This window comes from Apteryx mantelli, chromosome 6 (genome assembly GCF_036417845.1).
Source record: "Apteryx mantelli isolate bAptMan1 chromosome 6, bAptMan1.hap1, whole genome shotgun sequence".
NCBI lineage: Eukaryota > Metazoa > Chordata > Aves > Apterygiformes > Apterygidae > Apteryx > Apteryx mantelli.
In genome coordinates this window covers 22,546,721-22,569,625 of record NC_089983.1, presented here as the reverse complement: position 1 = coordinate 22,569,625, position 22,905 = coordinate 22,546,721, and the positions used below count along the sequence as shown (strand labels likewise).

At 36.9% G+C, this 22,905-nt stretch overlaps 1 protein-coding gene across 2 annotated transcripts in view; it reads right to left on the bottom strand.

The window, feature by feature from the left end:
• Window positions 1–20,030, bottom strand: part of PDE1A (phosphodiesterase 1A) — a 192,974-nt gene extending 172,944 nt beyond the window's left edge. For both annotated transcript variants that reach the window (XM_067298512.1, XM_067298511.1), the window contains exon 1: window positions 19,976–20,030. The gene's annotated coding sequence lies outside the window, so the exon portion shown is untranslated. The remainder of the gene's footprint in view (window positions 1–19,975) is intronic.
• Window positions 20,031–22,905: the final 2,875 nt, after the last annotated feature.

The window sequence follows — 22,905 nt, the reverse complement described above, 5'->3', positions numbered from 1 at the left end:
TGCATGTCTTAAGCCTGTGAGGAGAATTTAAAAGAAATATGTGTCATGCCTTCTGTATCCACGTACATTTGACAGAACATTGAAGAGGATAGAGAATTTTTATAACTTTTTCTAATATTACTAAAATCAAATGATTTGGTAAACAAACTGTGATTCTGTAAGTGAATAGTCTGCGTCTCTAACAGACACTAACCATGCAAATGAAATTTCAAGTTTAACAATTCTTTATTCTTATATTTTTGTATTCCTATATCTTTTCTCCCTTGATAAAAAGATACCATTTGAAAAATTTGCACTCTTCTCCTTTCCAAATCTATTAGACCTATTCTTATATCTTTGATCTTATATTAGATCAGATTCTTAGATCTATTACCTATTGATGACATCTAAACAGAACATGTAACATAAAATAGTTTATTTTGCATTATATGAATACAAAAGGAAACATACTCAAGATTCAAATGAAGGAGAGTTTTCTTTCCTCTTAGAGAAAAACTAAGAATACCAGCTAACAAGAGCAAACTGCCTTCTTGAAGTATGGCTTTTGCAGATGAAGATTTTCATAATGTTTTGTTACTATAACACTACATGTACAACAAAAAGCTATTCTAAGTCAGCTATATATACACAGAACTTTATGAAATCATATATTTAATAGATATGACAACCTAAGAATATGTTCTGATGATTTTTTTTAAATAAAACTTCCTTTACACTCACTGATCCAGAGAACTGGATTGGAAAATTTGAATTGCTGTGATTCATTTTTGAAAGGAATAGCATAAATTACACAAATTTTTATATTGCAGTAAATTGGTCATATTATCTGCTAGATGTAAAATAACTTTCCTACTATTTGATTTCCAGTTGCTTTCAATTACATTCTTAGGATGTACCTCCTCCTAGATCCTAAGTAAGTGAATTCTGGTCTCTGTCCAAATATTGTTACAGAACTATTAAATTACCAGTAGCCTTTTTAACTTCTTACATACTTCATTATTTTCATTTTTGCATGTTATTAATGATGCTATCTTCTCAATGAAATCAGTATAATAATGGCCACACTGTAAAAATGTGTCACTGTAAGTGCACTAGCTTGAGAGTATGGAGACACATGGTCTATTCTTGTCACAGGTTGCCTGTATGACTTTGCAGAATTTGCTTAGTCTCCCCTTTAATAACTGAAAGTGAAGCATGTGTCTCACCATGGGTTCTGCCTGTGTAGTTATCATTTTCATCTGCTCCTTGGCAAGTTTCTGAAAGAAGGAGAGGGAAAATCAGGATGCCAAATAAAAAAGGCATTTTTGCAGCAATCCAGCATGTATTACATTTGAGGGGGTTTTTTTTTTTCAGTGCTAGAAAACTCCAGACTCTCTGTGTAAGGACTGTTCACTAATTTTTACAAGTTCATATCCCACTCATACAAATTCAATGTGCGTTTCTCCAAGAAATTCCACTGCAAACCAAATCCCATGTTCTCTGGAACATCCAGGGACATTTGCAGACTTTCGACATTCCAAACCATACAAAATGTATAGCTCACAAAAAAGATCTGGAAACATTCCTGTAAACCATAATGGAAACAAAAGTCTTTCTCACAGAAAAACTGTGCTGTACCATCCACTAAGGAGCACTTCACTACTTACAGCTAGATAAAACCCATATTCCTTCATAAACAGTGTTGGAGATGATGCTATATCATTTTGCATTGCCACCACAAGAGTATTTTCCAAACTCAGTTGCCTATAAATTCTAGAATAATACCAAACTGTTAAAATATTTTAACCTATGTAAACAAATTTTATGGCATGTAGCAAAAAGGTGTAATTTCAGGTAGATCTATTACAATACTTTTGGATTCATCGCCGAGCTCTGTTTTTTTTTAAACAAATAAACATTCATATTCCAGCAATGCAATAATAATAGCAGTTTTACACTGTAGTTTTAAAATATCTTAAGTCTTATGCCTTATGTGGGCTTTTTAAAAGTGCTAGCATATCCAAAGGCTCAGGCATGCATATTTTGGCAATTCATGTTTAGATTATATATTGCATGTAGTATCTTCCATATTGTCATCTGCCTGTTCATTTATTTTAGTTTTCTTGTTACATCACATTTTCCCTTTCTTTCCTCTGGCTATCTCACCTTTTGTTCCCCACTAACTGATCCACTACTTTTACAAGCAGGTCTAGGGCAGGTCAAATTAAGGATCCTGGAAGTCCAAGTAAACATTCAGATTCTGGATTACAAAATGAACCCAAGTACAAGCTCCTGAGGTTGATTTTCACTACTGGAAAGTGCTATTTTACTTTTAGCAGCTTCTTTTCCCTTAGAACACAGAGGATGGGAAAGGAGTATGAATTTTAAATGAAAAACAAATGTTACAGTCAATTTAAATGGAACACCTTCGCAAAACAGTTCCTGCAGTCGCTCTCCTACCTCTACCAAAGGCTGGTTCCACATTCAGTAGGGGGCTCTGGTACCACAGAGCTCTTTCCTCATTACAACTTGCATTACACTCAAGCTCCTTTACTGGCCCCTGAGGAGCAGTATTTCACTGAAAAAGAGCTTGAAAGAAACTCTGTTCCTTTCTGTTCCTGCTACAAAGAATTACCCACTGCACTTTGGGCTCCCCTCCCACCATAGTCGAATGCTCTTTTTCCCTTTCAGTTGCTTCCCGTCACCCAAGGCTGCCAGCTACAGCTTGGCTGCTCAACACACATTCGGCACAGTTCCATTCACGTGCCTTTACCCTAAACCTTTAGGAATTCATATTGGCACAGGACTTCAGATCAGTGTCCTGGTTTAATGCTGACTAAAGCAGGGTACACCAAACAAGGTTTTGTTTATTCTCCCAATTTAAGCCTTTCCTTAAAACAAATCAACAAGAAAGCCCTTTTGCCTAACTCCACATAAATTAGAAATAACATATGGACCTGAATTATAAAATAGTCATAATAATATCACAAGTAATAATATTCTCTTCTGACATCAATTTCTTCCTTAACAATATTTTGTTCAATAATTTTGATTAATGAAACAGTGAAGATAGTGAAATGTAAAATGTACTTGCTCCTATAGCTCCTTTCTTTTTTCTAAGGAAGCTATCCTTCTGATAAAGCTGTATTTTTACTGCAGTCTATTCATAGTTCAGTTAATTATCACAATAATATATTGCAATAGGAATGGATCTGTAGACCTGAGGACATGACGTCTATGTTACATGTATGTCAGGGAGATTTACTCTGGACAAGCTCTGATCTAGTCCCTTGGATTGAACACCATTTATGGTTGGAAAGCATTGTGTGTGTTCCTGGAGCAAATCTTATTTACTTTCACCCAGAAGGAATCAAGTTCATGTTCTCCAACACAAATTTGTAATATGAACCAAAGTGCAATACCTGAGGATGATCGTGACCCTCCAGGTCCATCAAGAATTCAAAAAAGGTGAGTGAGTGAACTCAGCCACATATTTATATTTTTCATGAAAAGAATGCAGATGTTTCCTGCATTTTCTGTGACAACAGTATATGCATCACAGCTCTAGAGAAGCTTTGAGCAGATCAAACAGTAACTACTGGGCGTCAAAAAGCTAAGGAAATCTCTTGGAGAAAAAAACATCTTTAAGACTAGAATTGTTAATGCCAGGAGCCTTTCTAAAACTGTAGTTTGTTGGCAAACACTTTTTAGTCAGAAAATAAAATGTAAAAGAAAGAGATGAAGAACACAGATATGTTTCCTTAAGTCCACAGCAAGAAGACAGGCAGAAGCGAAGGTTTCTGGCAGAGGCTCTGAAAGAACACAATAAAGAGTGGCAAATGTGGTGTAATATTGTTTATTAACCTCTTGTAGCATTTAGGGGCAATTCATTAACAATAAATATGATCTAAATGTTATACTGGGAGGTCTTCTTAATTAGGATATGGCAATTCACAAAGCAGGAAAAAAAATTGATGCAATAATTTGCACTAATATAATTTGCTAAAACAATTTTTATCTGAATGCAGTTAAAATCCATCTATTTGTTCTCAACCAGTTAAAATCTCTTTTACTATGAATGGAGAACTTCCAAGTAGTTTAGAATAAATGGGGTTCCCTCTTTTAGCTTTAAAATGTTAGCATTCTACATGCAGCACATTGCTATATTCCTTTTCACACCAGCAGTGCCCTGAGTTTTGCTACCAAGACAACTGCTATGATTCTTAAGACCACCTAACCATTTTCCTTGAACATTTCTTGGATGTAAAAGCTATTTTCCACACTTTGTTTCCATAGATACAGCATTTTTTAAAAAAATCAGAATGATAGCCTGAGAATTACAAGCAAATACATCATCAGCACCCAAAGAATATTCCATGCTGTTTCTGTTTAAAAAGGATCCCACTCTGATCATACCAAATTTTGGACAGTTAAGGCAGACTGGGATGGGACAATAGATACTTTCTAAATGGAGATTTTAACATTGTGGTTCAAGACAGAAGCCTAGAACATCAGTTACCAGTTAATATCATTGCTGCCTAGCATACTGGGAAAAGCAAACAGTCACTGCTTAGAGGAGGAAGAAACCCTGTTATGGAGACCAAACTAAAGCATCATTTCATCCAAGAATTTGACTAAATTTAATTTTAATCCAGGAAAGCTAAATAGACAGACAGACCATATGGCAGGGGGAAAGTGTTCTATCATTCCATAAAGTTAAAAGAATGAACTCTGGAAACATACGTCCAGATTAAAGGTTCCAGCATCTTCTGCACAGATCATGACTCAGTTATTTTCTCTCTCTGTCTGAATAGGGTGGTGAAACAAAACAAGTGATCTAATAGTTATTACTGGGCTAAAGTTGCTACATTAGCTTTCCAAGGTAGGAAAGCTCAACCCTGTAACTATACCATATATCTTCAAGTATTTGAAAAACGCCGAAGAGATGAGAAAACTCAGAAGTATTCTGAACTCAGAGGTATTTTAAAATAAAAAAGATCATTTTAATTGATACCTACAAATATTCTCTCTCTCTCTCTCTCTCTCCCTTTCCTTTTTCTTCTCCAAATAACTGAACTGTTTAAAAAGGAGAATGAGATTATCTCATGAATATTTGTAGCAAGTTGAAGAAACATAATAATGCATGGTTCCATCCCAAGAAGAGGAAGAAAACATAGTGCCAACCTAGAGGAAGCTAGTTGTAGAAACACAGCATTACTATCAGTTTTTAAATGTCATTTTCTAATGTTATCAGGTAATTATGTCCTTTTGTGTTTGGTATGCTAACAACAGATTAATCATTTCAGAACTGGCAAATTATGCACTGCTTAATAACATTCCGTAAATACCTGATGCACATTAACCTGGGCATAGGAATAATACTTCTGTCTTTCAGTGCTCAAAATGTTTCAGTGCTCAGACAGAGTTTGGGTAGTGAAGTCGTCATAAACATTTCAGAATCGGTAGTAGTTCTACACGCCTTAGAGAAGAGAGGTCTGAAAAAAGCAATTTTGTAATGATTTAGCAAAAGTGACTAAAGCTCTGACAGTCATTCTGATAGGACTGAGGTGGAGTTAAAAGTCAAAAGTCATCTCTGAGTAGTGTTCACATGAGACAAGTATGTATTTGATACTCATGCTAAGTGCCCAGTATTGAAAATATTCAATAGTATGAAGTGCAAATTTAAGGTGTCAGTTCAGTAGACCCTACACATGAGGCGATAATGGTATAATGGACAAAAAGAGAGTGTGGGCTCATCTCTGCCCATCTCAGATATTTATGTACTTATATTTATTGGAGCAAAGCAGCAGACTGTTGGACATTCCAAAACAGAAATCTTTCTAGGGACGACATTAAGCCAAATTAAGTCTCATTTATGTTTGTAGCAGAAATAATTTTGAGTTTCTTGATGTTGCCATGGCTAATGTATCAGTTATGATGTTGCTCTGAAAGTTGTTTTTATTTCAATTTCCCTAAGCAGGTCCACCACCAGTGGGCAGATATTACTATGGCAACTCAGCACAATTGGAGAAACTGTTCTGAAGGTGTTAGGCAACACAGTGCCATCAGCTGCTTAAGCTTATTGCTGTTCATGCTGTCTGGAGTCATCTAATTAAGCACACCAATTAAAGAGCTCTCAATTGGTAAAGCGATGTGCAAACAAGCTGTCCCATGATAAAAAGTAAAGAATGACAATACAGAGCGAAAAAAAGCAATAAAACAGAAAACTGGATCCTTTTTTTCTCTTGCAAACCTCAATATGGAACAGAAAAGGGGTTTAGTAGGTTTCTGAAATACGAGTCTGATCAATAGTGCTGCTTAATATAACTGACACATCATATTGCAGAATTTTAACTGCATGCAGAAATATAATTTTAAAAACTTATGGTCATTTTAGAGCACTTTTTCAGTTCATAGTATTGCAGTAATTTTAATTTGGCCTGTACTGATCTATATAAAACAAATCTTAGTAGCTTTCCTGAGTAAGAAAATTCTTAATATAGTTAAGCATCAGTAGCATTGCCCTTCACATCTAAAAAGTTAAGAATTAATGGCTACAGAGATCAACACTATCTGACTCCTGGGATGGCTTGCAGAAATGTTCTTGTACATACAAGAGGAAATCACTATTGGCAACACCCTTTTTTTTTTGCTAAACATCAAAAAAATGGATAACAGCTAACATCACAAAGATCACTGGAAGTACAAAACCTGGATTAACAGATCCCTTGTCAAAAACAAGGAGAGTCTTTCTTTTTTTTTTTTTTTTTAATCTAGTGTTCCAAACATGTAAACAATTTTAAAATGCTGTAAGACATACTAAGGCAAAGTATTAGAAAAAATCTACTCTGAAGCTTCTAATTAAATGTGGAACAATTTCTTTGAACCGCTCAGGGTATTTTTAACTATATTAGGCCCAACGCCTGAAGTGTCGTAACATTAACTTTCTGCAGTGATGAGCACAGAAGTACCAAGTGAAGACAATTGCAGATGCACCTGCTTAGCTCTTCAAGGTAGAAAACAGGTCAGTTATAATAGTTTTAAGTATGCCTAGACTTGATGCAATTCTCACATACTGGAAGCCTTCCCCCTTCCACACATGGAGAACTGCAGCTCCAATGCTGCTTGTTATTTATGTAATGTTACTTGTGGCAACAGACTTCACTCAAAGTATCCACGCAAAGTTAGGTCTCACTTTCCTGTCTGAATAGCAGGAGTGCTCAAACACCACTTTCTTGCCTGATAAGCCTCTGGATTTCTTTAAGAAAAGTGACAATTCATTAGAAATTTTCGATTGCACTATTAAAAGTACTGACTACTATCTGTCATGAAATGTAAGTGATAAGAAAGTGTATCCTCTCCCTTGAGGAAACAACATAATTATCTGGATCACGTTTGACGCTCAGCGAAGGAAGTGATCTGCCGTTTATTTATTTACAAATGCCATGCTGGTGGCAGAACTACAACAGAAGAAAAGAACAAAGCATTTAAGGCTCTGATCAGCTCTAATAATTTTACACAACAGCTACAGGCTGGTTAGGAGAAGGTTATTGTTACTTCTGATAGGTCATAACAAAGAGGCAGAAGGTTTATCACAGAGTAAATACAGTGGGAAGTGGTCTTGACTTGCTTACAGATGTTAAATTTTACAGTGATAAAAGCAGTGCAATCAGAGAGAGATAAGGATAATCTAATCCATGGAGCAGTTAGAGAAAGATTACAGTTTTTTTAAATCAAATTTAGATTATGCTAAACAGGCAACCCCACAAAGTACATACTCTTTAATATGGTTTTAAAGAAAACTCTTGGGCTGCTAGGTCTATCTGAAACAGAGTAGCAGGTATACATACTATGGGGAAAAAATGGTAATGAATCCAAAAGGAAAAATTTAGAAGTGTTTAAGGTAAAAAATGATTTCAGGTTACAAATTCTAGATAACTCTTCAAACTTTTTAACTCAGCTCCACCTCACCTGTTTATTTTACATCTACTGTTCTCTGCAGAACCACCTGTTGACATTTATTTCCATTGCTCTGCTCACCCTTGCTAGGAGTTACTGATCTGCCTGATTAGTAATGGTAACTTAACTACTTCTTTCTCACAGTCCTAGGTTCGGTTCAGCAAATATATGGACTTCTTGAATTTGAGGGAAACGGTGGGAAGGAGAAGAATGTCAGCTACCTTCCCATTTAACCAGAAAAATAACTTAAAAAAAAAAGGTCTCCAAAAAACCTTTTGAGCTAGATAATTATCTAGAGCATTAACATGAATTAACTTTTTAAGTGAGACTTAAACAAACAAACCATAAGGAACCACATGGGAAGTTTCTTATTATATTGGAGAAGCTGAGGGTCAGCACAAGAGTCATAAAATAAGTAATAAACCAGTGAAAGGAGAGAGAGGGTGGGTTTTAATGAAAGCGGGACTGTTAGGTTGCAGGGATGGCCAGGCTGTTGATATTTCAGTAACTGCTTTTTGTTATTATTTCACTAGTGATACTAGTACAAAAAGTAATGATGTGAGGCATGTAAATTATGTATGTTGCACTGATAACAAATTAATTTAACTATCAATCTGCTAGAATGCAAAAATGATGAGTTTTGTCCCTTTTTTTTATTACATTATTTCTTCCAGCAAATAAACACAAGAAATTCGTGTAATAATTCTTTTCAAACAAAAATCTAAACATTTATTACATTTTGATAGAGCACAAAAAGAATCCAGGAAGATACATTGGCATAATCTGTTGTTGGAGACTCTCCAAATGTCTATTTTATGTACATATTTTTACTTGGTAGGTTGTGCTATAGAAAATGTAAGTGATGAATAAAGAATAATATGCAGCGTGTGTTATGAAATGTATTGTCCTACCATTGTCTTCTCATTTAAATAAAATGGCAGCAACTTAGTTCAGTTGCTTCTATTTGCAGATCACTTCATAAGAGAAGATAGCTACTCTTTATCAGTCCTGCATACCATATTTTCCTAGGGCATCTACAAAACACTAGACACCTGTAAGAATATTCTTGGGTCCGTTCCTGACTCCATTAAAGTCATTAATGAAACTTAGTCCTGTTCAGTGGCAGATACATTAAAATACTTAGCTGGAAAACTACATTTTAGAAAACAGAATTTTTCTCAAAATTCATTTCATGTGAACTCTTACCACTATTTTAAACACCTTTTTTAGTTTTTTTTACTTAAATAGAAATAATTTAACAAATCATCTTTTTCCAGCTGTCATATCTGAAACCAATAGCATTATCTCCAGCAATACACAAACCACTTTTACAGTCTCTAATGTTCTTGAGTGACACTCTTAGAAACATTTAATCCATATATATTGTTTAGTGTGTGGAACTGAGAAGTTATACTTTACACACATTTTTAGCTGTGACAAGCAAGGCTTTGGCATGCTATATAAATGTTAAAAGGAATAATTGCACCACACATGGAAAGGCTATCCCAAAGTCATTCCGGCTCCATTTTAAATAAATCCTTCTTGAACAGAGTGGGCAGATTTCTACAAGGAAAGCTACGTAAAGATTAACCAGTGCCTTATTCATCAACATCAGTATATACCATCTTTACTGCAACTGTCTCAGCTGATATGCTCCTAGGAACATGTTTGCTTTTTTCAAGGTTACATGTCTCTTGTGTCTCATGGTCAACTAATTGTCTTCATCTTCTCCATTACTTCCAGCTGATCAGCCCCCAGCTTCTACTAGAAATGTTAATCCACAGGAGCATAACCTTACCTTTTCCATTATTAAATTTCCTATTGCTATTACTTTGTTTCACATGGTCATGCAATTGTTTTTATGTGATATGTTTATGATCATCCTCACTATTTTCTATGTCCGAATTTACATCATGAATAAATTTAAATGAGTAGACTCCTAATTTTTGTACTAAGACTATTAATAAAAGCAGTGCCCATGATCAGGCTGAAGACCGATCTTTGGGAGTATTACCTAGTAATCTTACTTCACTCTGATTGCTTTTTGCTTCATCCTGCCTCATTTTTGTCTCTCTTTCGCATAGCTTTCTCTCCCAAGGTGAATGGTTCTCTTTAATTATTCTGTCCCTCCAAAACATGTTTTTTAATTTTGAGGATAGGCAAATGAGCCTGGTCTTTTTCACTCCCTTTCTTCAATTCAGCTATTATAAACATTTTTCTCCAGTCTTCTGATGTCAACTGAATTAAACAAAAAGCCTTTTACATTCTATGGCTACCAAATGCCTGGAGAGGAAATAATTTGGTCCATTTCAGGTGACTATATTAACATCTTTCAGTTTTTGTTTCTAGACGTAGTAATCCTCATGTTCATGTAGTTATTTCTGTTAACCATCATGTGTTTGCCTCTACATTCTACATTCATATCAACCTTACTAAAAACCAAAGCAAAGTATTTTTTAGTTTGGAGGCAGTATCAACATTATCCTTAATCTCTAATTAGAAAATGTCTAACAACAGAGAATAAAGTCAAGCAGAAAATGACATTGTCATTAGACATTTAATTTCCAGACATAGCTTGCAAAAACATGCTATACCTGGTGGTTAATCCTTAAACAATCAAGGAACCATCAGGAATGATGCTATTTAGATGTGGTTTTAGTAATTAGTGAGACCATAATACAGGAAATTGCTTTAGGGGCAAAAGAATGATCTGAAGAGAAAGAGCTATTCAGTTTGAATTAAATGGAAAGATAAGCAAAAGAATATATAAACCAAAGATTTTCAGTTTCAAATGCAAAAACTTAGATTTGTTAATGGAATGATTTGGAAATTAACTAAAGATCTTTGAGATTCAAATATGGAAGAAAATTTAAATTTCTTTCAGCTAATAGCTTACTAAACCCCTTTTGCAGTGAACTATCATGCAGCAATAGAGTGTGGCACAGGGTCTGTCTTATGTGAGGAGCACATCTATAGGACTGGCAATATGGTTGGGAAAACGGTAAAAGACCTGAGCTGCTACTTGCATTTCATGGATGCACTATTTGCATCTTTCTCTATGGAAAGAGTATATTTACATACATTTTTAGCTGCAGCATAGCATGAAAGCACATATATACACAGGAAGATAAGTTCCCCAAAAGTTGTCTACCAGCCATTTACCTCTTCTTTGTCACTGGTAGACTTTACTAGCAACTTGAAGAATATTGTTGAAGCTCTTTGCACAAACACAGACTATTGCTGCATACTAGCAGATCAGTTTGCCCAATTTTTATTACAAACATGGCAATTCTAACCATCTTGCGGAGGCCTATCACTGATCAGCAGCCTGCCAATGATTGTCAAAAGCCTGCCATCAGCCTGACACCTGCCCTTTTCCCACTGTCTCTTGGCTTAGTGAGCACAGTCGCTCACCATAAGGATTTACATCGAACTTGCAGCCCAAACACAGAGTCAGCCTACAGAATGTCCTCTGTTTGGAGGCAAGCCTGTACCCATATTGCTGAGGCACAGGATTAGACAGCAGTGAGTATGAAGATTTCTTGGCTGCAGTGGACATGGTCCCAGGGATTTCCGCCAGAATGAATAGATCCTGTGCCTATATTAGCATGCCCAACAGAAGCACTGTGTGTACCATGAGCAGTTTTGCAGCCAACACTACTATCTGGAACACCAGAGGGAGAGACTCCACATGAAATCCCCAGGAGCAAAAGCCTGTGAACAGGTCCTGGAAGAGCTCTGTGGCCCTTGATCACATGGCTATTATATACCTGGTACCAGCACTGTCACACTGCCACGCTATGAAGGTTCGATAGCAACGACTGAGACAGTAATATAATAAAAAAAAAAGATGTTTATTTCCTCACACAAGTTCTTGGATTAGTAACATCCATTAAAATAATGGGATTACTAATTTAGAAAGGATAACACAAAACCATCAGTTACTAATTTAGAAAGGATAACCTGAAACCGTTGATTACTGCGCTATTAATTGGAAGCACTGCTTATCCCTGCTTGAAAGCTAGCTTGTTCACTCTCCTAGTGAGAGGGCTCTCAACCTCGAGGAGTTACCTTAACCCAGCGTCCCAGGAAAAGGGGAGGGGGGGAATACTCACGGTCCAGCCGGAGAGGATGGTCAGGTCACGTTCCCGTCCCTGCTCAAACTCTCCTAGCTCCCAAGTCTCTTTTTATACGGCTGGGGCTCTGGGCAAACACTGCTTTTGCTGACTTTTTGCGAGTTTCACAATCACAGGACTGTTTGTTTGCCTGCTCCGGAGGACCCCGCTAGCGAGGCAAGACCACAGCACCTCCGTATTGCTTCTTCCCTCCGTGGGGGTCCGTGCAGATTCCAGGCGGCAGACTTCACTTCTGCAGTCTTGTTAATGCTGCCATTCTGCAGCCTTGCGCATGTCAATCCTTGCGCATATCGGTTGGCAGACTTCTTTAGTCCCGTTAACTCCTCTGTTCAACAGCTTTGCGCACATCAGTTCTTGTGCTATCAGTTCTTCTGCATATCAATTGACAAACTTCAGTCCTGTTAACTCCTCACTCGCCCGTCAAGCACTCATTAGATGCTGTTCAGCACAAACTCACTCTCTCCTCTATCTTAAGTCCAGCTCATCAGCTTTACTCTGAAACCTCCAGATAGACTTTAATGGCTATGATGGAGATGCCAAAGAGAACAACTCAGAAGCCTGCCATCAACATTAGGCCCCTTTGGTCTGAGAAAATTAATCTACCATCTGTAAGAAAAGTTGCAGAATTTGTTTCAGTGAGATAAGCAAGGACCATTAGCCATAATGGGCTGTAGGATTTTAGCAATTTGGTTTTGATTTGGAGTCTGGAGGTTTACGTGTTTATTTATCTTCATAACACTTTTTAAAAGACCACATAGGAAGACTGCTCTTATGATTGACATTTTGAGAGAAGTGTGGACTAAAACTCCTTATTTTAATAGCATTTTGTTTTCACATACATTTTGGTGCCAGATGGAGAAACATTCTTCGATTCTCTTAAAGAGTCAAACATGAGGGCCTATTGGGGGTTGTTGTCTGATTTCCAAGTATTTGTAAGCAGAAAGATCATGGGGACCTGTTATTTCTAGCTGGGTTTTCCAGCCCCCATTCCAGATGAGGTCTTTGCTATCAAGACTCCACCATGAGATACCTGGACTTTTACACACACCATTTAACCCTCTACAATCCATGAAGCTGAGCCCACCTCACTAAGTGACAATATTATAGACAAAGCTAAAAGTCATGCTCAAATCAGAAATGGCTCACTGAAGCACCAATTTCACAAATTCTGTATTTAGAGTAAAAGGATTTTGCTTTGAAAGTTAGATCATAGCCCACAGTATGGGAGAGATGAGAAGATGAGAGCAGTAGAGGTGAAGTGCTCTACAACAGCAGGAGTCCCTGAGAACATTCAATCTGACTCATTAAGAATTACTCTTAAGACGAAGGGAAAATTTTGAGTCATAAATGAATCATCTGCTTACCAGATGGGAGGAAAGCATGCATGAAATTTGGGACTGCCACTTGGTGAACAGTGCATCATGAGCCTCTATTGCTTGAACCATGAGTCAGCTTCACTGGCTGTCACAAAACGTGAAGAGTACAGAGCGATGCATGCAGAAGCAATATACACCTTAACCTTCTGGCTAGTCCCCTATTGACGCATATCACAAAGAAAAGGTGTTTAGAACATAGCTTCCATACCCATTTTGCTACCAAGCAAGCAGAGATATTAATTGGCCTAATCTAAATCATGCCTCTTGTCTTAACTTTTACACAGTGGTAACAGGTGGTCAGTAAAAATTCAGGAGATGACAAAAGCTCTAGTCATGTCTGTTCTGTTGCACATAGCTTCTTAACCATTATACATGTAGGTATTTTGCTACCAAAACAAAAGTGCTCATTAAATGCTGGTGACCAGTGCCAGAAATATGTCACCTTTCACACTGTAACTCTTCTAACAAAAGTAAAAAATCAAGACAGAGACAAGGCAACAGCTACTCATATTCAGTGGCGCTAGCCGAGTTTTAGGATTATGCCCTTCATCTTCTAGAGTCAGGAATCTCAGATACCAGAAGGACTAACTTCAGAGTGTAGCTTTATATCAATCTTTTAAAGTGACCTACCATTTTCTGTACTGAAAACCTCTCTAAGCTGCCTGTGTATATGTGTAAAGATTGTAACATCCAATCCAAACCTTGAAGCACTGAAGCACTTTGCTTTGCGACTAAATCAGCTTCAAACTGACATCTGAAAATATAAAGCATGTAACCACCCATTCTTTTACCGGCCTGCCATCTAACAGTTCAAGGTTAGTCAAAGGCCTTTCAGCCCTGTCCTGTTTATTTGCTTATTTATTTCATAAGTACCCTAGATATGTCTATTAAAAAGTTTGGTCTTTTTAGTCTTACGGTTCAAACGTATTCCAGAATGCCATCTGAGTGACTACACCAGCCTCTCTAGTGGTGGATTATTCTGCAGCTTTTTATTTATTTATTTATTTTTAAGCAGCTTTGACCTAGGACCTCAAGATGTAGGTTCTATGGGTACGAAAAGTATTTGGAAGCCTGGGTCTGACACACAGCATGCTAGAACACAATTTAAACTGCAACGCACATGGGTGCTCCACAGACGGATAAGTCTTTCCGGTCATGGTATAGTAACTCTGTTGGATGTTTGATACAGATTTTTATAACTTCATAGTCAAAATCTCCACATTACCACTTGTCACAGCCACAGAAAAAAAACTTTATAGGTGTTTCAGTATGACCTAATGTATCAGAAAGTTCAGGAGCTATCTATTTGCAGGAATACTTTATGCAGCTCCTGATAAAAGTATCGTGATCTAAATAGCATTAGCAATAGAAAAAGTTCAGCTACAGAAGACCTTTTGGCAGTATCCAAGGAAAATTCAGATTAGGTTTTTGCTGGTCCAAAACACCAAATAATATTGTATATAATGACTGAACAGGTCAAAATGACATCACAAGGAATGTCATTATATGCCGTCTTTTCAGACATTATTTTCTTCCTTTGGAACATATGCAGAAGACTCACATTTGTATGTATTAGTTCCTTTGATGGTATAGTATCACAGCTGCAAGCCAGTGGGTTTTCTTGTGTGAAAAAAACTTCCTCGTGATACTAGGCTGTCTTCTAATACTCTAAAGTCAACATCTAACATGCAACTTGTACACAAGAATTTGAAGTAAGAGATTAAATATTGCCAATCATAAAATTCTTCTACTTGGAAAAAAAAAAACCCTAGGTATCAACATGTGAAGTACAAGTCTTGCTTTCACTTTACACTTAACAAATAATGTTTGATGCCTAAAAATACATCAACATACTCACCAGAGGTCCAGCCACATTTCTGAGCCTTCTCTTGATTTTTTTTCCATGGGGAAAAATTCAGACTAGTGATTTACATGCTAAATATTTGGATCAAACTTTATTCAGAGCAATTCTCCTTTGTTTTTGGCATGCATAACTTCATCATTGCATGGCAAAAAATATAGAGAGCACCATCCAGAACATCCATTTAAGAAAAAACATAATCCTGGCTGAATTATTCACTTTCACTGTCAAAAGTAAAACCCTTGGAACTTAATAGAGCTTTCTCCACCCACTTTTCAGGAGATGGGATTTCTCTGTAGCTACAATTGCACATCTGCAATCTGAATTGCAAGTAAGTAGTCCCTCAATTCATTGTAGATGCTAATTTCAAAAATGCAATATGCTGGCTCTGACGGGAAGAAATACCTACAGTTAGGGTGCTCAAACACACATTCCTGAGGAGAACATTCAGGTTAATATTTCAGTTTACAAAGTCAGTTTTTTATTCTTTCTAAGCCTTTCTGGCCTGGGACCCATAGAAGTACATAGAAATGTGATCCTCGTAGGTTCCACCTGTCAAAATTTTATCTATCTACCAGGTTATTCTAACAAGGACAGGTGGCCCAGGCCCCCATTTAGTGCTTCAATCCTTTTCTTTGAAGATGTTGCATTTTTGCATTAAAGAATCTGAAACAGGCAGAATGTGCACAAGAACAGGCCTAGCTTTGTTGCCTAGTAGCTGGGTGGTATCTCGGACAGCAAAGATGCCTGCTTTCTCCTCTGTGTTCTAAACTTTGATTTTGGTGTTTTGTATTTTTAGGACAGGACAGGTTGAAATAGCATGTGTAAGAGATTTCAAGCAAACTTTGCTTAGCCTTGAAAGCACACTGGAAGTTCCTGCTGACCACCTGAAATGTTACTTTGCTACCATTACCATTTTGTCAGCAACATTGTCTCCACTTGTGTCAAACAATTAAAAAAAACAAAAAACAAAAAACAAAAAAAACCCCCAAAACCTTAAAAGGAGACTTGGGACTCAAACTGCCAGATGTAAACCATTAAAGATGTTTATTCAACCCTGGTTTCAAGCAGTAAGGTCTCCTCAATTTGAGTTTCCTTAACAGTCTGCAGCTAAATTACCCAGAAGGATGGTGTCTGATTAAAGCATCATTCTGGGATTCAAGAGATCTGGAAGGTATTTCCATTGCTTTTACACACTCCCACCAAGTCTTAATTAAAATAAATTATACTGTTTGTGCCTTGTCTTCTTTATCTGTGAAAGAAATGTTCAAAGACTGAACATTTGTAAAGCACTTCAAAAGTGTACTCAAGAATTTCAAAGTCCATACATAACTCTTGGGAATGGAATATGTGGAGAAATATATAACATGCTGGTTTTGAACTGTACATTTAAAAATGTTAGAAAAAATGGAGATTACATAAACTGTCATAATAATGATTAATTTTTCTTTAACTACTAAAAATGTTCAATGATTCACTGAAAGACATTATTTATGTCATAAAAGTGACTCCTTTGAAAGAATATGTGACATCAGAAACTCCTGAAAGAACTGAAGTCTGGGTTTTTGAGTCAGATGGTTCCCCTCTAGTCTTCTAAAAACAAGTCAGTAAATACTGAATTTTCCTCACTTTTATTTTAAGGTACCAGAAACCGAGTGATTGCAAAATGAACAGGAGTTTGTTTGAAGAGCAGAGCAGATTTTACTAGAGGACAGGGACTACAAAACTTGTCAGTGGGAGCTAAGTTGTCTCCTATAGCTATCTGGAATGAACATGTGCTGCAATGCAGTCTTTGATATGACCAGAGAAGACACATAAAGCTACAGAGGATCTAAGGTCGCCCACTGTTGGTAATGATTCATATCCTGTATTTTCCACATAGGACAGCAAATTCCAGCTATTTATGGTAGAGCCCATTAAAAATTTCTTTCATGAAGAAAAAATGCTGTCAGCTGCCATTCAAGAGTTGATAAAGGAGGCCAGCTAGCATGTTACAGAAATTATCAGAGAAAAATACTATAATCACAAAAGAGCCAAATGTTTCCTCCTGAGCCCTTTGAGATAACAGATGCATAGTCAGAAGCAGAATCTTTTGTCTCTGAAGATTTTTTTATACACAGAAAAAAGGGTGAAAAATATCATTTGAGTGATCTCAGTCCACTCAGTTCCAAGGTGTGTTTCTGTATCATGTATCTAAGATATGAGATATCTATCATATATCAAGTACATAAGTATATTAAGTATATTTTATATCTATATATAGATATAAATATCTATATATATAAAGTCCCCCCCCACACACACAATGCTGGATCTTGAATGTACCTACACCGTCTTTGAACTGGATATAGAAGTAGCACACTATGTATGTGATTGCTGATGACTCATGTTATACTCAACACCTTCTAGGCAAAAGGGGGAATACTCCCTAAATGCAAAGCAAAAATTTATGTTAGTCTAATTGAAGCCTTAAGAGTCTAATCAAAGAATTATTATTTGTCCTGTTACAATGTGATACTAACACGTAAAGTTCAAGTTAGATTGAGTTAAAACTGATATACACAAGCTTTCTAGTATCTACCCATTTCTCTGGTGCTATGCTCACGCTTCCACTGCCCCTTTGGGTCCTACGGTCAGTCACTTTAGTCTGAGGGGATGTTTTGGTGAATCATCAGTGTCCCAGGACTTCACCCGGAGGAGTGTGATGTTGATGGCAGTGGAGTTTTTCTCCTTCTTATGTTGATGTTTGTTGATGTTTTCTTCCTTCTCACCCTAAGGACCACTTAGGGCTATTTTTATATGTTTTCTAACATGCTTTTACACATTTTTCTTTCTTCATTTAGTCTACAGCTCCATGTTATGTTCAAATTCACTAAATACATTGTTTTACATATGTCAGATACTTATTCTTGGTTCTCTTTGTTAACCCCAAAACTAGTTTTGCCCAGCTGCCAAGTCTGCATTTGTTTTAAGTACTAGTAATTGGCCACTGGTGAGTTTTTAGCCCAGTCTCCAGCACCATCTTGTACCCCTTTCAAAGCTTCTGTTATCATCCCATCCATATATTTCTCTACACTAAATCAACATGCTAGGGTCACAAAAAGTTCATTCTACCCCAAATATACACTTGTTACTACTATCTATATGAAATTAATTATTATTAATGAATTATCAATAATTATTAATAATTTAAATATTAACTATTGATAATTATATTATTTAAACATTGATGGTTATAACTAATAATATTAATTGCATTATTATTAATAATTATGGCTGCACACACATACAATTATACAAAGCTAAGCAAAAATTAAAATAAGGCAATAGCCACCTAGTGACAGTGATTTTCTAATAGTGATTAGAAAATTGCTGTTACAGCTAATAAAGCTAAAACAAAGCTACAGGCAATAGCCAAGTATTTACTAGGCTATAAGGCTACAATTTCAAGAATTTACACACCTTCCAGCTTGGATTCCCATGTACCAGAGGTTCACCAAGAATACAGCAAGTATTGTGTACATCAGCCTGGCCAAAATTATACAGTATGTTGTTTTGAGCAGAGAAGAGAAGGCAGCTAGGACATATAGCAATTTTCTCTCCTTCCCTCCCCTGTCCCCCAGCAAAACTGTAAATCCAGGAGAGTGCTTTTTTTTTTTTTTTTTTCCATGGAAGAAAGTCAGCAAGTGGGGAATTCCAGCACAGCCTGTCTAGGTTGCTGCCCCACCAATGGCCAAGGAAGGAAAGGAGGCATGTGCTGGTGGCACAGAAGAGAAGAAAGTCCTAATCAAGGCATATGATTTAATAGTAATGGTGCCACTGGAGGAGAAGGTGAAAAATGTATGTACAGATGACATCCCACTCAACCATAATGTATACAGCCTACTTGATTGCCAGTACTTTGGTTGGAAAGGCTTCTTGTTACCCATATAACCAATCTCATGTGTGCTTCAGACCATGCTGATCCAGCTGATTTTGTAGGCAGGAAAACAAAACAGTGGAATATGAGAGTTCCTACAGCACATTTACTGGTTATTAGGAAAGAAATAGGACCCATTTGAGCTTTCCACAAGTATCACTGTTTTTGAGCAAGACTGTAGACATCACAGCAATAGTACATGTCCCAACAGTGTTGGCAGACAAACAAATGCTCCAGTTCAAAATTATGCAGATATCACGTGCACCTGCTGGATCTGACAATGGAGATAATGCATTTTACTCCAGTAATCAGCAAGATGTGAAAATATGAAGTATTTAGATCCCTTACAATAATCACAAATATTCTCTGGTGGAACCAGGACATGTGGAGAGACCTAGGCCTCCACAAAGACACCATAAAGTAAACCTCCACTACCCACTGTATGGCCTCATGACAGACTTTCACAGCATTACCATGATGTACTGAGATCCTCAGGGATTTGACATGGTCACCTTCCAGAAGGAGATATTCATTCATTTGCCGTATGGCAGAAGAACTTTGATACGACAATGCTATTTGTCAAATTGGTACCAGCCTTTGGCAGAGGGCCATAATATTGGTCTTCCTCTTTTGAAAACCAGATGCCCACTATTGACAGTTCACATATGTAGAGGATTTGTGGGACCACATGTGGAAGCACTCCTATGAGTCTAAGTGATATTCTCTCAGAGTGATCAAGACTTACACAGCCTGTCATCATTGGCAGCATCCTTCAAGAATAATTTGGCTTTGCTCCAAATATATCTTGAGAGTAGTCCATCCAAGCCTCCATCTGAAGCTACCCAGGGCGAACAAGGTGGGCAGCTGGTTCTCCTGCACTGACTGTTTATGTCCTGCCTCAGCAGGGCTTCCAGCTCCTTTTTTTGCCCAGTTTGAAATTAAAGTCAGTCTGTCACACCTAAAGAGCATAGCAAAAAGAAATAGAAAGCAGGTGGGTTTACAGACTGTGCACCACATGGGCAACCACTAAGAGGAGCTTGTAGGTGAGGGTCATATCAAGTACTTGTTGTGCCCAAGAGCCTAAACTGGGGCATCTCAAGGATCATTCTCAAAGGAAATCCTTTTTTATTCTTTCTCTTTTTTTCCACTAACCTTCAAAATGTACTTTAAAGTTTCCTGTCACCTTATAAAAATGATAAAGGCCAAAGCCTTCTCAGCAAGTCCAGAAAGAAACAGAACATAAGAGCTTCTTTTGATCATACTGACTGCAGGATTAGCAGTTAGGAGATGAGGGGCATAAAGGAAGTTCCTTACCTTTATTGTACATATTTTTACATGATTTTAAACTCTTCAGCCAGAGATATATACAGTCATTTCTAGACTAGAGACACACTTAAAGCTAATAAGCCTTGACAGACAAGAAGGTAACTCTTGGAATGACAATGCTAATTTTCTGAGGGATCTGAAAAAAGTGTCTTTTGGTAACAATACTAGAGTTACACTCTTCACAGAAATAATATTTAGTTACATTAACTTACACTTCAGTACTGTTTAGCCAGATACTATACTGCTACAAGACCCCATCTTTGTATCTCAAATATCTTAAAACTAGTTAAGACAGTAGATGTTTTGTTCCATGAAAAGAAGAGTTCACAAAACTAAAGATGAATTGAAATTCAGATCATATAAGTAACAGAATATATATTTACAAGGGTGAGAAGGATACATTTAAGTTTCGAAAAAACAAGTGAAGCTGCACAATGCTATATGTATCTTACATTTTACACAGGACACATTACAGAACAGACTATCTTTGATAAAAATTTTGTCCAGGAGTTGCTATCTGATGGTTATTTCCTAGAAATATTTCATGCAATAGCAGAAATCAAATACAAAACTACTCATCTATAGGAACTTAAAATAAAGTCAGTCATTGCTGTGGAATTTCCATTGTGAACTGACTCAGCAGTCTATTAAAAAGATTAAAATAAATTTCTAGGTTTCTAGTACTGATTTTCCCCATGCAAGTAGAAGAATTTTAATAGATGCCTTGTTTTTTCTCAATTAAATTTTTGAGTGATTCATTGTAACTGAATGCTAAACACTGTTCATATTTCACTACACGTAGAAGAGAGCTCCCAGTTGCACAATGTAATTCATTTCAAAGTTGTCCCTGATTGCTGAGGGATAGTTTATAAAATCAAAATGGCCCGTAAAAAAAAAAAACAAAAAAAAACAGGCAATAAATTTTACAAGCACTGAGCTTCAGTCATGTAGGAAATTAGGTGTCAGGAGACTTGCATATAATATTGACTGATCAGTCCAGAGTCACATTCTGCCATCATTCCACTTGCAGTCAACAGGAATTTTGAGTGAAAATCAATAGCAGGATATTATGCTCTGATTAAATGCCTTAGGTATGATGTAGATAGAGAAAAATGTTGAGATCATTCAGATCAGGGTTATTGAAAATATAAATATACTCCAATACAGGAACTGAAGTTCTTTTACTGCAAGAACACTTTCATGACAGAAGTGCTTACTAAATAGCCTTTCCATATTAAAAATTGATCATATAAGTAACACCAAACTGAGAAGGACAGAAAAGTATTTTTCAGATGAGATACACTATTCATGCCTATGCTGTCAGATCTTTCCCCAAATAGTTTGAATAAGGAAATTTTAACTTTGGGCCCATCTTACCTTTTCATTATATGGTAATCAAGCCCAGTTCTGAAGTGCTGATCTTTTGAGAGAGAAGGAGTGTTCGAATAGTGCAGTTTGTATTTACAATCTGTTACTAACATATTTACCTGGAGGTGATGAAGATGGACAGTGGAAATGGCACTGCCTGGGTCCAAAGGGATGGCTACTTTAGGACTGTAAAACATATGCATTTGCTTTTATCTATAAAGATACACAAGACCTGAACTGCAAATGACAGGACAATGTAGAAAATGCCAAGGGGTAACAAAGGATCCACTTTTCTGACCATGATTCTAAACTAACATTACCCATGGCAAAAGCTGCAATGAAAGACTAAAAGAAAAGGCAATTGTACTATTTCGTGGAACAAATATTTACCACTGTCAAAGAGGGTGGAAGAAAGTCAGTTCTCAGGCCACATATGCAACCACTCTAGCTTCTGTTACTCTGCAAGATTCTTGATTGTGGAATGGCTGCCAAACAGAAGGATTTCCTAAACCAGAATACCAGCAGTTCTCCCCTCCTGTTGCAAGAAGAATAGATCAACAATAAAACCAGATAAAAATAATGTTGGGTTAGATACATCTTTCATTTAATAACATACAATAATTCAGGTCAAAGGAGGCTTCAGAAGGTCCCTAGTGCAACTTCCTGCTCAAAGCAGTATCAGCTCTGATGTCAGACCAGGCTGCTCAGGACTTTATCCAGTTTAATTTTGTCAAAATTAAACCTGCAAATGACTCCTCTGAGGTACATGCATATCAGCACATAAAGCGGCAAACTGCCAGGGTGAAGCTGACTTACAACCTACCCCTGAACTGGAAAAAATATGTTGAAACTGCCAGCACTTGAGGTCAACAGACAACTCAGGATTCAGTATGCTTCTGAATTACTATGAAACTTCCTGGATCATGGTTACAGAAGATAAACATGAGACAATGTATCCTAATTTGTGCACAACTCTGGAAC